The sequence below is a fragment of the Orcinus orca genome, chromosome 15 (assembly GCF_937001465.1).
Source record: "Orcinus orca chromosome 15, mOrcOrc1.1, whole genome shotgun sequence".
Classification (NCBI taxonomy): Eukaryota; Metazoa; Chordata; class Mammalia; order Artiodactyla; family Delphinidae; genus Orcinus; species Orcinus orca.
Window position 1 is genome coordinate 5455303 of NC_064573.1, and position 14553 is coordinate 5469855.

The 14553-nt window shown below is 35.5% G+C and overlaps 1 protein-coding gene across 2 annotated transcripts in view; it reads left to right on the forward strand.

Moving 5' to 3' along the window:
• Positions 1-10273, forward strand: part of NETO1 (neuropilin and tolloid like 1) — a 100491-nt gene extending 90218 nt beyond the window's left edge. Inside the window, exon 11 of one of the 2 annotated variants that reach the window (XM_004280005.3) lies at positions 469-10273. The gene's annotated coding sequence lies outside the window, so the exon portion shown is untranslated. The remainder of the gene's footprint in view (positions 1-468) is intronic. The other variant, XM_004280006.3, reaches the window with a different exon arrangement.
• The last annotated feature ends 4280 nt before the right edge of the window (positions 10274-14553 follow it).

Below are 14553 nucleotides of genomic sequence, written 5' to 3' on the forward strand. Positions count from 1 at the left end.
AAACTGGTAACAATGGTATTGATTGAATTTGGCAACATTCTACTCAAAACTCACACACTAAGCATTCTGTGGTACTTGTACAGTTTGTGCCCTCTTATTTTTGCATGAACATGCAGCTTATTTCATCAAAATTAAATACAGCATGTTATGTCAAATTTTATAATATAAAATTTGAATGCTTGATAATGTAAAATGTTCCATAAATAGCAGTTGTCTATGTGTACATCTATTTTGTCATCGGGTACCATAATGGCTTTATTTTTAGCACTTAGAGTCTATATCTCTATTAGACTAATTTGTCTCCAATTAAATTTGCTTGATGGTTAATCTCTTCAAAACTCTTCAGACCTATCAATTATTCTTGAATTAGGTGAATGCATTTCCATGCTCTATACTACTTTGATAAGTTGGTGTAGTTGTGTGCATATTTCATCGGGAGAAAATGTTTTAACTGTGTTTTATTTTCAGACAAGAACTATTTATACAAACATGGGGACTGTGAAAAGAAAATTCTATAGTGAATTGTGAAAAGTGGACATATTTCTAAATTCATTCCACTGCCTTTATCCAAACTTAAGAATTACAGACATTTGTTATCCCTTCAGCAAGACATACCCGCTGCACAATGATATGTTCATTTCGTAATTTGGTTGCTGGCCACCAAGTGCTCCTTAGTTTTTAAATACATTTTGAGATTTACTGGAAACTTGAAGAAATTAGTTCCTGATTAAGACTATCCCACCTTTATTTTTACTGTCAGTTTCGCTTTGTTTCTATGTTGTTTTATGTCTTTGTTAGATAATTGTACATTGTGTGATATGTGAAAAAACACGACTTTGGATGAACTTTGTGTTACATGTACATTGTTTTCATTATATAGACTGCTTGAGAATAGTGCGTTCCTGAGTGATTTTGAACATGCTACAGTGAAAAGTGAGAATGTGGACCATGGAAACACCAGCTAGAGGTTTTATGGACTATAAACGTCTGTTGTTGTATTAAGATTAAATGCAGCCCAAAGTACCGAGTAAAATTACTGGATTGCAATAAGAAAAATCTCATTTTTCGTCTTTCCTATATACCCCCATTTCCTTTCTTTTTAAAAGAAAATCAAAGGAAGATACCGAGTTTCAGAGATAGTTTTGAAATCAGGTATTTTACCGTTCATACCCTTCAGTAGAAATGATTTTTGATTAAGCACTTAGCAATATGATTGATTGACAGTTTGAGAAAATACCCTGCATGTCAGCACTGGATATCTGAATTGGAAAAATATCATTTTTATTAGACACATTGTAAAAAGCATGCATTCTCCAATACTGCTGTTACTCTTCCATTTCCTTGTGTCATACGCTTGCTACTTGTAACTTTTTATATAAAGATATATAAAAATGTATAATAATTTCCTAACTTGAGTTAAGAGAAATGCTTTCGTCTATTAGAGTGATAAAAACTGACTTACATAAGTACACACTTTATATCTACTCTTTCCACACTTTAGGCTACAGGATGTCCTTTAGTATTAAGACATACTTCTTCAAAACTTGATTTCTAAAACTTTATGGAGTACTCCGTCCACAAGGCTGTCAGAAAGAGTTAAATTACCTGGGGTCAATAGGATTTCTACATTACATCAAAAGCATATGATATACTACAGCAACTGGGAGCATTTTCAGGATTGGCATACTGTCCTCTTTACAACTAATTTTATCAGAAGAGTTTAAGAAAGTGGACATTGTACCACTCTCAAGCGCATTTAAAAGTGCCATGTTTTTGTGCTAATCTGAATGACGTAGCTGGTGAACTAGTCACCAGTAGCTTGGTCACCAGGCAAATCAAGCCTGCAAGGCAGGGAGCCAGTATTCAAATTACCATGTTATTGTCTGACCCACAGAATGTATTTTCAACATAAACATATAACCTCAATATGAGATGTCTAACTAAAGCAAGCGCCACCGAGACCAAGACAGCATCTCCTCTTCTAAGGTTTAGGTTTTGCCCAGAATTCTCGATACATGGAATAGCCCACACCTAAAGAAAAAGAATGCTAGTTAAGCATTTAAATATTTTTTTCAGTATTAGAAAATTAAAAACAGTTCATAAAGTAGCTAAAAGTAGCACCCTTGCTGGTGTACAATACTTACAAGGGGACCAAGGCCCTCACTCTTGCTTTCTTAAACAATTCAAATTTCTAAAATTCTTTTTACACAATTTCCCAAGTATCTCAAGGCCAGAATGACTAGCTCAGACTGTTAAAATATCAATATTTATCTGGCAACTTTAAAAGGAGTGACTCTTGCTGTATAATACCAGATAAAGTCAATTAATTATAAAGCCCATAAAAGCATGTAATATCTTTTCCACCTTCAAAAACTCAATAAAACAGGAATCATGTCTCTCCCAGATGTTGGATCTTATTACCAATCCTACTTACATATCTAGACTCTTCAACAAAATTATAAACTCAGTGAAAGGCAGTACTCTCTTTTCTTTCTTTCTTTAAAACCTTAGTAAGATTTTACCATAGACAGTAAAACTATGTCACTGCTTGAACTATTTTTATTAATTCAGTTTTTATGTGAAAATGAATATAAGTGATATTTGCAAACTGCTTCAAAGTCAGCTAAAAGTATCTATCTTGTTTTATTTACAAAGAAATCCATTAATGGGGAACCACAAATTTGGGATATCCTGTAGGAACATACCCAGAGTCATTGCTCCCACAACAAAGCCTTGAGCTGCCACGCGCATGTGGATCGGGTGAATAGACACTTTAGTATTGCCCCTGCTCTTCAATTTATATAATCCATATGCAACGATTGCTGCAAAACCTGCCATTCCTGTAAAACAGACAGTCACAAGATGTCAGATGCATGGGGGTAGGGAATCAAGATGATTTTATCATCAATCAATGTTCTATTTTTTTTATAAGGATGCTTTAGGAGACCATTAACCAGCTAACATACAAATTGAGTTTTTATTTTTTCCCCCTCAGAACTAAAAATCCACAATTGGAAGCAAACAGTAGCAGATCCAGAAAGCTAAGATCATCTTTAAAATGTGAGCTTGTGAAGCCAGTAACTAAATTCCTTTAAGCGTGCCAGGGGAGCTCTTCTCTGTCCTACTTCCATCCCCAAAGGCAATCAGTTAATGTGGTACAGACTGTAATAAACCATAACTGTGAGTATAACAGAAAAAAAAAACTTTATGGAATATACTCTCCTTTTAGAAGAGGAAAGTCTTTTTTAAATGCTTTAAAATCACAAGCCCTTTTATGACCCAAATAACACAATTCTGAGTTGTCCTTATACTCAGGCACATATATGATTCCTGAAAGCTTACTAATCATGGTGTGTTTAATATAAATAAAGGAAAATAATATTATAATTAATTGCTGTTGAATTACATACTCTATAAAGTTTGATTTAGTGAGTGGGTACTTTTAAAATACGGAATGTGTATTCTCAGAAAATAATTTCTAAACTCGGATTACTGTAAATCTGCTTACCAGCATTTCCCAAATGGCTGAATTCTACAGAATTTTGTCCTACAAACACAAAGCCATCTGGTCTATCACAATGCCAACCTGGTAACTCGAGCAAGCGCCACAAAGCCAATAGATGAGCTATTCACATACATCCCTGTTAGGCATCCAACTTCACATGTGCTACAGAAACAAATAAATGGGAAAGAAAAAATTTTCTGATAGAAAAATTAATTATCATAGCAATTCTGAATCGTCTGTATTGAAAAAATGTCCATCCACAGAATCTGATAAACTGGTAAATAGAAAAAATATATCAAACATTATAAAGAAAGATTATTTTCTGTTGTTTTGCTATATATTTTATATACATTATGTTGAAATTTAACCTTTTTTGTTTGACTTGACTAATTCTTTTATTATCATGCCTATTGTCACTCCTTTTACTTCAAAGTTGATGCATCCAGAGACTTTTTAAAGTGATTAGCCATGTTTTATATTACTGTCTCTATTTAGAAATCTTCATAAGACCCTGTACACTTTGAATGAATAATCTCAGAAAGGATGATATACATGTGAACCACTTACTATCCACTGTCCTTTCAGCTGTCTACAGGACTTTCATCTTTCCAGTTCTTCCTAAAGAAGCAGAATGCTTCTGACCTGCTGGTTCACTGCTGAAAGGCTATTTGCACCAGAAATCAAGGACTTAAAAAATAAATCCAACTACATTAAGTATAATGATAAAGATAGATTGCTTACACATATTTAATACACAGCAGCTCCATAGGAAAACAAAAATATTGAAATGAAGAATAGGCCTCTTCAGTGGTAATACTGAGAATGTATAACTCAACGTATAATTGGGCATTGCCTAATCAGAAAGCAAGATAGTGATGGCTCTGAGGCCTGGAAGCCTCCTGTTGCCCCTGCCTCAACTCTAGATGCTGGATCTTGAATGTGTAGGGGCTCCGTGTTGCCTGGGGGTTTCCTGAAGGAAGGTCTTTAAAAGCCAGTATTGAAATCTACCAACACATTAAAAATTCCCGTTTACTGGCTACATCAGACCCTGTCACCTGCATATCAAACTTTGGTTTATAGTCAAGTGGAGAGACACATGTAGATATGGCATGAGACATTTCAAGGCTTTCAAGATGTTTCAAATCAAGTTATTTTAATAAATAGTTATATTTTTTGATAAAGTGAATTCAAATATTACTTGCACGAGTGCTTTATTAATCTCATAAGATGCTTTCTGATAGCGTAATTACACACCATGTTAGTTAATTTGAAAATAGCTGTTTTTGTTTAATTCCCTATGTTTGAATTCACTTTCAAAATCTGGGAGGCATATCATGATATGTGCAACACCTGTGAAACCCTGAATTAAGCTTTTTACTTCCGTCCAAGTGCATTTTAGTTGCCTAATTCGAGGTTGGCATGTTGATTTGGAATTATGATTTTTGTGTACCCGATTATATACACAAGCCATTTTTATGCATCATATTGGAAGATAGACATATGTAATATTTGATTTACCATAATTCAATTCCATTTGATTAGATAATTAAAATGTGGCTGTAAACTTAATTGGAGATCAATGTCTTTGAGCTTTTAAAGGAGAACAGTCCACATTGTGAAGATGCTGGCTTTTCTGTTTTGCATTATTTTTTCACCAAAATTATTTCAATGACTCCATAAACCATTATTCTTAGCATTTAATAAAGTTAGGTCTTTGACATTTCTTAAATATTCACTTAATACTGAATCAACTTTTTCTATATTTTTCATTTAGGTATTTGGCTTTTTCTCAAATTTGATAGCATTTTAAAAATTCCACAAATGGATTTTCCTCAACCTAATCATATCTTAATAAATAACAAAATATGATACTGATTCCTATTCCTTAATTACATAAATGACAAATTATTTATCTTTTGGTGGTAAAATAAATAATAGCATTTTATCTTCTTTTGAAATTTGTATATTTCAATGATGAAAATGAATCCTGTCAGATTCCAACTCTGGAGGGAGGTTAAATAAATAAAATCATGAAAATATTTTGAATGCGAAATGCATATGATTTGAGTCTCAGTTTTGTCCAAGTTCGCTGAAGCGAGTTAGTTTCTGTATCATGCCTACCTGTGCATTCTTCTTCCTTTGGCTCATTTTTGGGATCATACTCATGGCCCAGAGGGTCCATCCAAAAAATTGTCAAATAGATAAAATAATTTTTAATATCAGACTTGAATTATCAGTTTCTTATCCATTTAATTAATAATTCCCGTTGCTCTCTTAAAGGTGGAATTAAGTAGCAGAATAAAATATATTATTAAAATAGCCAGAGATGGGTTTTTATAAATAATCTTGTTCAACAAATCAGAGCCCTTTGCTAATATAGAATTATCCTGATTAATTTTATTAATGAGTTTGTTTAAATTGTACTACGGATTTCTTAACTGAATTTTATTATTCAGATAAACCCAACAGTGTGATAGAAATAACAAATCTAGGTGACTGACGTCAGGCACTTGTAACATCTCAGCTTTTTTTTTTTTATTATGGCCTCTGGTTCTGTACTTTCTTATGTGTTATTAAAGAAGTAAATGCCTTCTTAGTATGCCTTTAATTCCTCAGACTTCAAACTTACTAGGGCTGGTTTCCAGAAGGTTCTTACTCCTGCACTAGTATGATCATAAAGTTAAACCACTTCTTTGCGTCCATAATTGTGCAGCCAACATGTTCCTGTTTATCCCCAACTTCTATCACCTCTCCAAACTCTGAAGCATGTCGTTTTACATTGGTTCATTCTTTGGAAAAAAAAAATTTTTTTGCCCTCTTCTTAATAGACACATATCTAGACACAAAATGTAAAAGTGGTCAAAAACATAGCATATAAATTATTTAAAATAAAATTTTCCTTATTACATCACATTGTAAAATTTGTGCTCTTTATTCGCTTTCTCCTGAGTTAAGTTTAATATCAATAGAGCCAGCGTTTTTCTTGAGCCTGCACAATCTATATACCAGGATTCTTCCTAAGTGCTTTGGGGATGAAAATAAAAGGTGACGAACTAGTGGGAAGCATAATTATGGAGCCTTATAGAAGGAAGGGTTCTTAGCGGAGCTCAATAACGAAAATGAAGCTCAAAATTATTTGCTAAGCTTTCCATCTTGAAAAGCTAATTAGTTGCTTCCTGCTAATCTGGCATGGAAGATGAAATATATTCAACTGTCAAGAGAATACAATACTGAGAATGTTTTATAATAAAGAAGTCAGTAGCATAGATAAGGGGGTAAAATGTATTCTCAGAGAGATCAAGAGATGCTTGATGAATAGTTGTTCTTCTAAGCAGGTCTTAAAGATTGAGAAACATTGTCAGTGGTGGAGCAGGGAGAGATTTCCACCTAGAGAAGTTAGCGCAGAGAGTAGTCTCCCAAGGCCATGTAAATATTTGAGATGGCTGGAGCATAGGATTAGACAAAAGGAATAATAGTCAATATAGTTGGAAGAGCAGGTTGGCGTTTACATCATGATCTCTGAGTGCAGGTAATGCCATCCAAAAGACTTCACGTTTTAGTCAAAAAAGCATTTTAATGTCTCTTAGCAAAGTTGGGCTGAAAAACTATAATTAGAATCCTCTGACAGCAGTGTATTTGCTAAACTGAGTGAAACTGGAATAAATAAAGGAAATCAAAACAATACAGACACAAGATATTAAAAAAGAATAACCGATGGATTGTTAGATATCCAGAAATATCTGTCTTTCTATTTATTTTCCACCATTTTTTTATTATTTCAAGATCATGGTTGGGTAACTAGCCAAAATACTGAGTGTTGTATGCTAAACACCATTCTGCGAGTTTTTCATGTAAGTATTCCTTTAGTCATCTTAGCAATTATTATTATTATGAATAATAATAATACTTGTTGTTATGGTTGTTTTATTGTTATTCCATTGTACCTATAAGGAAACTGAAGAGAGTTTTGGTAGCTTTTCTAAGATTGCACAATAAAAAATGATACATCCAGGTCTGAACTCAAGCTGATTAACCCCAGAATCAGCCAGCAATCCTACTGCTATGAATACAACCCTTTAATATTCAATATAGTATGTTTCACTGAAATAAGTTGATATGTATTCATAGAAACCCCATACTTCTGTGTTTTCTCATCTGTAAAAATATGTATTATAGCAACTTCTCTCCACCCTATAGCTTTTGAGGACCAAATGACAATGCATTGGAAGATACTTTTTATACCCTATGATACATTATAAATAAATCGTTTTTCCTAAGTCATGTGTAAACTTCATTTTATAATGGACATGGGACAAATGTATCACCTATACGGAGCAGTAATGAAAAATAACTTCCAGCCTCCTCTTGTCCACAGTGAAATGTATGACTTCCAGAGTCCACGGATTCTTATTTCACTTGAATGACATTCTTCCCCAGTGCTTATTTTATTGCTACATCTTATTGAACAATATTGAACTCCAGAGCTCCTAAGTGATCCCAAAAGCCCTAGTCAAACAGAAATACTAACACTTGACAGAAAATTCTGTTTTTCAATCCCAGACAATAGTTTGGTATACATTCGCATGATAGCCTAATAGTGGGATGAGCAAGCAAATAGATAGGTAGGTAGATAACTACAGTCTCATAACCATAATTATGGTATAAAAGTGTGGTGTAATGCAGTGAAAATAGCTTTTCAACAGGACAATTTCAAATTTTAGTTTCACCTCATACTTCTCACTTGCTCTTAAGGACGTTGTTGGACTCCTTTGAGCTTCGCTTCCTCTATCCTTAAAATAGAGAGTCTATACCCAATAATGAAAGTTGGTCTGAAAATCAGAGATGACACCATCCATAAACAAACAACATGAAATTGGTGGTACCAATATAGGGGCTCTAGTTTTCACATTTGTGTCTTACTAGTTTGTACTCCAGAGTGGGCAAAATGTCTCCTCTATGCCTGACTTTTGTCCATCTGTGAACCAGTCATTGCTGACAAAAGTGGACTTCTCTACCTCCGTGATCAACCCTGGGTTTAGACAACTCGGGAAAAGCCCTCACCTTTCAGAGGTGACATCAGTTTAGGACAGGACCAGATGGAAGGAGCGTAGGGGTTAGTAGGTGGGAGAGAATGAGGTTAGCCTTTGCCTCTTAGCTCTTAGTGTGCCATCACCTGGCATAAATGAGGTTGACACTGGAAAAGACATCAACACAGATATGCTATTAATGATGTGTAATTGAGAACTGCTAATTTCTAGAATTTAAGGATTTGAAAGTAGGCATCAGGAACGAGCAGTTTGCGGATCCTTCAAAATAACTGTTAAGTGCATAGTCATGCTCTGCTTAGGTGAGCAAATGAGTACAAACGTTACATTTAAATAAATAAATACATTCTTCGCAGAGAAGCGCTGTCCTGACCTGACACGTGGCTTACGTTCATTACGTTCCTTCTAGAAACTACAGAATTAGGCCAGATTCAAAAGTAAACTTAAAGAAGTGTGGTTTAATAACCATTGTTATGGGCACATTATCTTTCTCCTTTTTTAAAAAAAGTTTAATTTGCAGGTTGTGTTTTCAAAATAAACATAGACACAATACAAGAATGGTAAGTTTTAGAACACACAAATTTAGAATAACATTTAAACAGAATTGCTTGACATACATATCAATTCAGTATACTTACAAACCATGGGTCTCTCTAGATTTTTATATTCTTACATATGCTAACTTTATGAATAAAACTGTCTTTTTTAAAAATCACTCTTTAAGTGGCAGCTTTTCCAAGTAGATCATTCTGGTTAAGATGGATACTATGAACATAGTTTCATACAATATACTTGCCCAACTTTCTGAAAGGACAGTCTTTTTGTGTTAAAAAAAAAAGAGTAATGAACTCTTGTTAATTGATAATATTGAAGTATTTTATAAAATATTAATGCACTTGTGAGAAAACGCCTTCTCTCTCTCCAAGTACTCCTTTTTTATAGCTAAGGTTTTTCTCCCAGCTATGTTGAGACTTTTATACGATACATATAGATATTTCCTGAGCCTGTGCTCATCCTTTAGTCACTTGTAAACAGGCATCATTTTTTGAAGGACTGTGCTGGTTGGTAAGAAGTTATATCTCATCTTCAAATCGACTCTGCTCTGAATTGGTAGGGCTGGGACTCTGCAAAGGAATCATTCCCTCTGCCAGCTGATCCCTGTTCAGGTCTCCTAACAGAGGGCAGTAGAGGAAGATGCGAAGACAGATGAGGACCTGAAACACTTTTATGTTTGCCTCCTGTTCCTGTCAGCATCCTCTAAGAAACAGAACTTGGATTCACCGGCAGCCTCCAGCCTCCTTCAGCTCTTGGAGACCAAGCCTCCAAGCTCCCCCTCAGAAGCACCTGCACCAGCTTGGCGTGTCCTCCTCAGAGCTCTGAGCCCTGCCATGGAAGGACTCCTTCTGGACTCTAGATTCTGAAAACTTCCATTCATTTCCGTTGTTTCCTCAGTCCTAGAGCAAGCCAGGCTCTGTATGGCTTAATATCGGCCACCTCCTTATTCCCTCTTCATTTTTCCAGTCTTCCAAACCTGTGTAACAGATTCCCAGGATCACAGTCTCTCTGTTGATGTATCTACCATGTCTTCTGTTTTCCTGACCCGAGGATTATGATTGATTTTAACTGGAATGTTTTTCCTTGCTAAGGGCTTTTTAAAATTCTTCCCTGAGATTCTTTTTACTTAACTTATGACAACTTTGCCTAATTAAATTTCACACAAGAATGAAGTGTTTGGCTAAATTATTTCTGGAATATTAGTTCTATAGCATGAGACATTCAATTCTATATGAGAACAGATACACATATTAATGATGAGCAAGTGTTCCCTTTCATGGGGTGGGTATTCCTCAGTTCTCATGGGGATTTAAAAGGGAGAACAACAGCTATATTAAAATGACAGTGAGATGAAAAAGCATCATGGGTCCTCTTTCTAATTTATATTCCTGACCTAAACAGCTCTAGTCAACTCTTCTTAATTTATTTATGTGGACCAAAATCAATTCCTATGGACTTTAAATTTTTTCTTTATTCTCTGGGAGTAAAGCCCTTTTTAAAATGGTTGGCCAGTGCCTTCAGGAGAGCCTGGAGACCCTACCCTGGTCTGTTAGACGTTTCAGAACATTTTCTAGGAGGGTTAATAACTTAAATTCTAACTAATCAGCCGCAGAACTTAGAAAGTTAAAATTTTCTAACTTCAGTTTTTCACAGGGAGTGACTTCAAATCTAATCACCTAGTGATAAGAATTTTAATCTTTGTAAAGTCAACCACCATCAAACTTTTATCTCAAGGAAACAGAGAGACAAATAAATGTGGCTGACAGGTGCATTGAGTAATTTGACTCAGTCTGGGGTCTGTTAAATTTTGAGTCCCTGCAGTTTGTGACTATACAGAAGGAGAGATCCATTTTTCTGGCTTAATTGGATGAAACTAGAGCTTGTTATGATAAACTCCCTTCATACAAAAAAATATTCTCAATACTACTTAAATTTGGATTTTTCCCAGAACACCCACCTGTACATATTCCGGTTTTCTTAGTGAGTCTAGCCAACTTAGCCATTTCTGAAGGTACAGAGAGAAAGAGCTTTGTCTCAAAAGAGCAATGATCAGCGAAAGTGTAGCTCTGTGTTAAAGTACTAAAAATAAGAAACCATGGTTGAGTGTTCACCTTGTGTGAAACACTGTTCTAAATATTTTACAGGTATTTATCCAGTCAATCCTCATAACAACCTTATAAAGTAGTTATTATTAGCTTTATTTTATAGATGTGAAAATGCAATCCCAAGAAGTTACATAATATACCCAATCTCATGTAACTAATAAATTGTAAGGCCTGGATTTAAACTTTGGAGGTCTAGATACAGAAACTATAGGCTTAACCACGCATCACTTTGCTTCTCATTGATTACCCACTTCTTAATTTTAAGAAATGGGAAATAAAATGTTAGCCACTAACTTAAAACCACTCTTCCTAACCTAGTGAGCACAGACAGAGGAGAGACAAGGAATAAAAGATAGAAATAACAGCCAATTCTCCTTGAAAACATGCTTTAGGAATTCCTGATGAGAATCACTGCAGAAAAATAATGGGGAATCATCTTCATCTGTGGAATGATTGTAGCATGATGCATTGACTGTCTAGGTTGCTTGTGATAAATGTATTTACAGTTTATGGATTTATGGTACAAAACCTGCTAAACACTGTCAGAGTCAGCATGTGACTATCTAAGTAATAAATGGCAATGTTTCCTAACTGAAATCTCTCTCTCAGTAAGCAATGCCCTACATGGCCCCCTTAGAGAGGTCCTATGCTTAAACTCTGTTGGGTGGTCCCACAGCAGCTATAAAGGACCGAGAGTCTTGTGTTTGCATCACAGTACTTCCACACGCTTTACCCTCGACTCATAATTACCTGTATCCTTTGAAGTATTAGTGACTTTTGATCCTGTGTAACACGTGATTCTTGTATGTCTGATTTGAGAGTCTGACCCTTTTTGCTCTATCAAGGAGTTTCCTGCAGTTCCTTCTTGGAACTTTTTGGAGTTCCAAGAAGCTCAGTGCCTAAGCTGTATGCTCCTTTGGCTCGTCTTGGCAGTTATCAGCGGCATTGTTAATTTATTCAACACACATAACGTAAACAATAGCAACTCATTTAATAAATATGGATTGCAAGCAACTAGGTGCATGAAACTGTTTTAGTCACAAAACAGATTAAAATATTCACTCTTTTGTGTCATGCAATCTAGTTAAAGGAAACATACAGTAAAGGACAAACAATAATGATAAAAAACCATTTGTCATGGTATGAATGTGCCTTGCCCAAAGAATTAGGCATACTGAGGGGACAGAGAGTGTTGAGATACAGAATTGGTATTTTATGAGGAAAAGACATGAGCATCTCTGGTAGTGTAATGTTTGACCAAAGTCTTAAAGAAGCAAAATAGTGAGCTGTGAATATCTGAGGGAGGATGTTTCCTGGAGTTCAGAAAAAGTTTGCCTGATATGTTTGAGAGGACGGTGCAGTAGGAATGGAGTGAGAGAGTGACAGCAGTAAGAGATAAAGGGAGAAGCAGGTGGGCATGAGATCAGATAGGGATGATCAAGCAAACCTTAAGAAATTAAAGTTTATTCGGACAGAAATGGGAAGGGGCTGAAGGGTTTTAAGAGAGCCGAATATGGCTAAGCTCTACCTGGTCTCCTCTGTTGCCGTGCTGAGAATAGTTTATACAAGCGTCAGTGTTAAGGTCAGTGAGAGGCAAAGGCATTAGTGCATCGACAGTGCAGGTGAGAGAGGACAGAGTGTGGTGACCTGTCAGGGAGAGTCAGGAGAACCAAAGCCACTTGAAATATCCAAGCCATGAAAGACATCGCTAGGAATTAAGGTCTTAAATAAGCTGTGGAAAAACCTGAAGGAGCAGAGTTCAGAGAAGTTTCACCAAAGGTCTCAGCCTGAAGCACCAAAGGAGCTCTGATGTCTAGAAGATTCTGCAACTCTCAAGACTCTCTGGAAAACCCTGCAAAACCATTGGCGTCTACAGAAGCAGACTGAGGAGGGGAGTTCTGAAAAACATGCCTGCACGTGTGGAATATCATTACACACCCACGCCTCCGGCTGTATATGTCTTTGGAGGAGTCTCTCCCATTTGGCAAATCTCACATGAGTGCCCATCGCTGACAAATCCTATCATTAACTTACACTTTCTAATATTCCTTAAATAGGAATTGTTACCTGTTTATAGTCTTGCTTTCAGTGTAAACTTCTTTTCCTATGCCATTCATTATTCAGTGGATTGGTAGAGAGGGAAGATAAATATTTGGTCTTACTCTCTCTCTGGAAGTAGAAGTCTGCCGTAACATATATAATTAAATTGCTTATTTTAATATTTCTTCTTCCTACTGGTGTACCAGCTTTTTGAGGGAAAGAAGAAACTTTTTTCACTTTTTGTAACCCCAGAAGATAGCATCATTCCTGGAATATGCTGGATGCATAATTAACACTTTTTGGTGGAATGAAAAACTTTTCCATAATAAGAGGAATAATCGTAGGGCAAGCTAATGCTAGTAGGCTAAGAGAATCAAGATGAACAAGTAGAGAGTGTATATTAGGGTGATCTACACTGAGAAAAACTTAATTTAAAAAATTTTGAAAAAAGCAACCTACACTGAGAGAAAGTATCCATATGCAATTATGATTCAAATTTGAGTGAGTTTGTGAAGGAAGTATTGGACCAAAAGGGTGTAGTGTGAAGAAAAGAAAAATGTATAAGAAGCAGGAATTTTAAAAGTGCATGCAGGGCACAGTCAGGCTTAAAGGAGCTGCAAAACATTTTGAGTATACCATTTCATTTTTTCTATTAGTTTTTTTTTTTTAATCAGGGAAATCTTTCAACTATTCATGATGGACTTGGAAAAAAAAAAGATTAGAGATTTACATTCTTCTCAAAGTTTACCAAGAATGATTGAATTCATATGCTTGTATTTTTTTTTCAGATACCATCACATTTCTTGGTGCAATTCTTTGCAAGTAGACGGCTCAATCTTGTCAAGCTCTGAAAGGATGTATCTAAAGATTATCTAAGAAGTTATTTTAGAAATCGTGCTTTTTAAAAAACAACAATGCAATGACAACAGAACCCTTTTAGAGCCAGACTGGATTCATTGCTTTCCATAGAGTATTCTCAATTTACCTGATGGCCGTGCTCAGATTAGATTATGGCAGGAGCTGGAGCTTGGTCACAGCAAAGGCAAAACCACATGTGCATCTGATTTCTCAACAATAGACACCTAGTTTTCTCATGTCAGAGTGAGCATTCTTCCTGAAAATGACAAGTTACTATGAAATAAGATAAGGTTAACTATAAAGTGATTCTTGGACACACACTGTTTTCTTTAATGGTATCCTGACTGTAATTCTGAAGGAAGATATTATTATATTCTCCATTTTACAGGTAAGCAAACCGAGTCTTAAAGAAGTCAACAGATTTATCCAGTTCACAGAGCCAAGA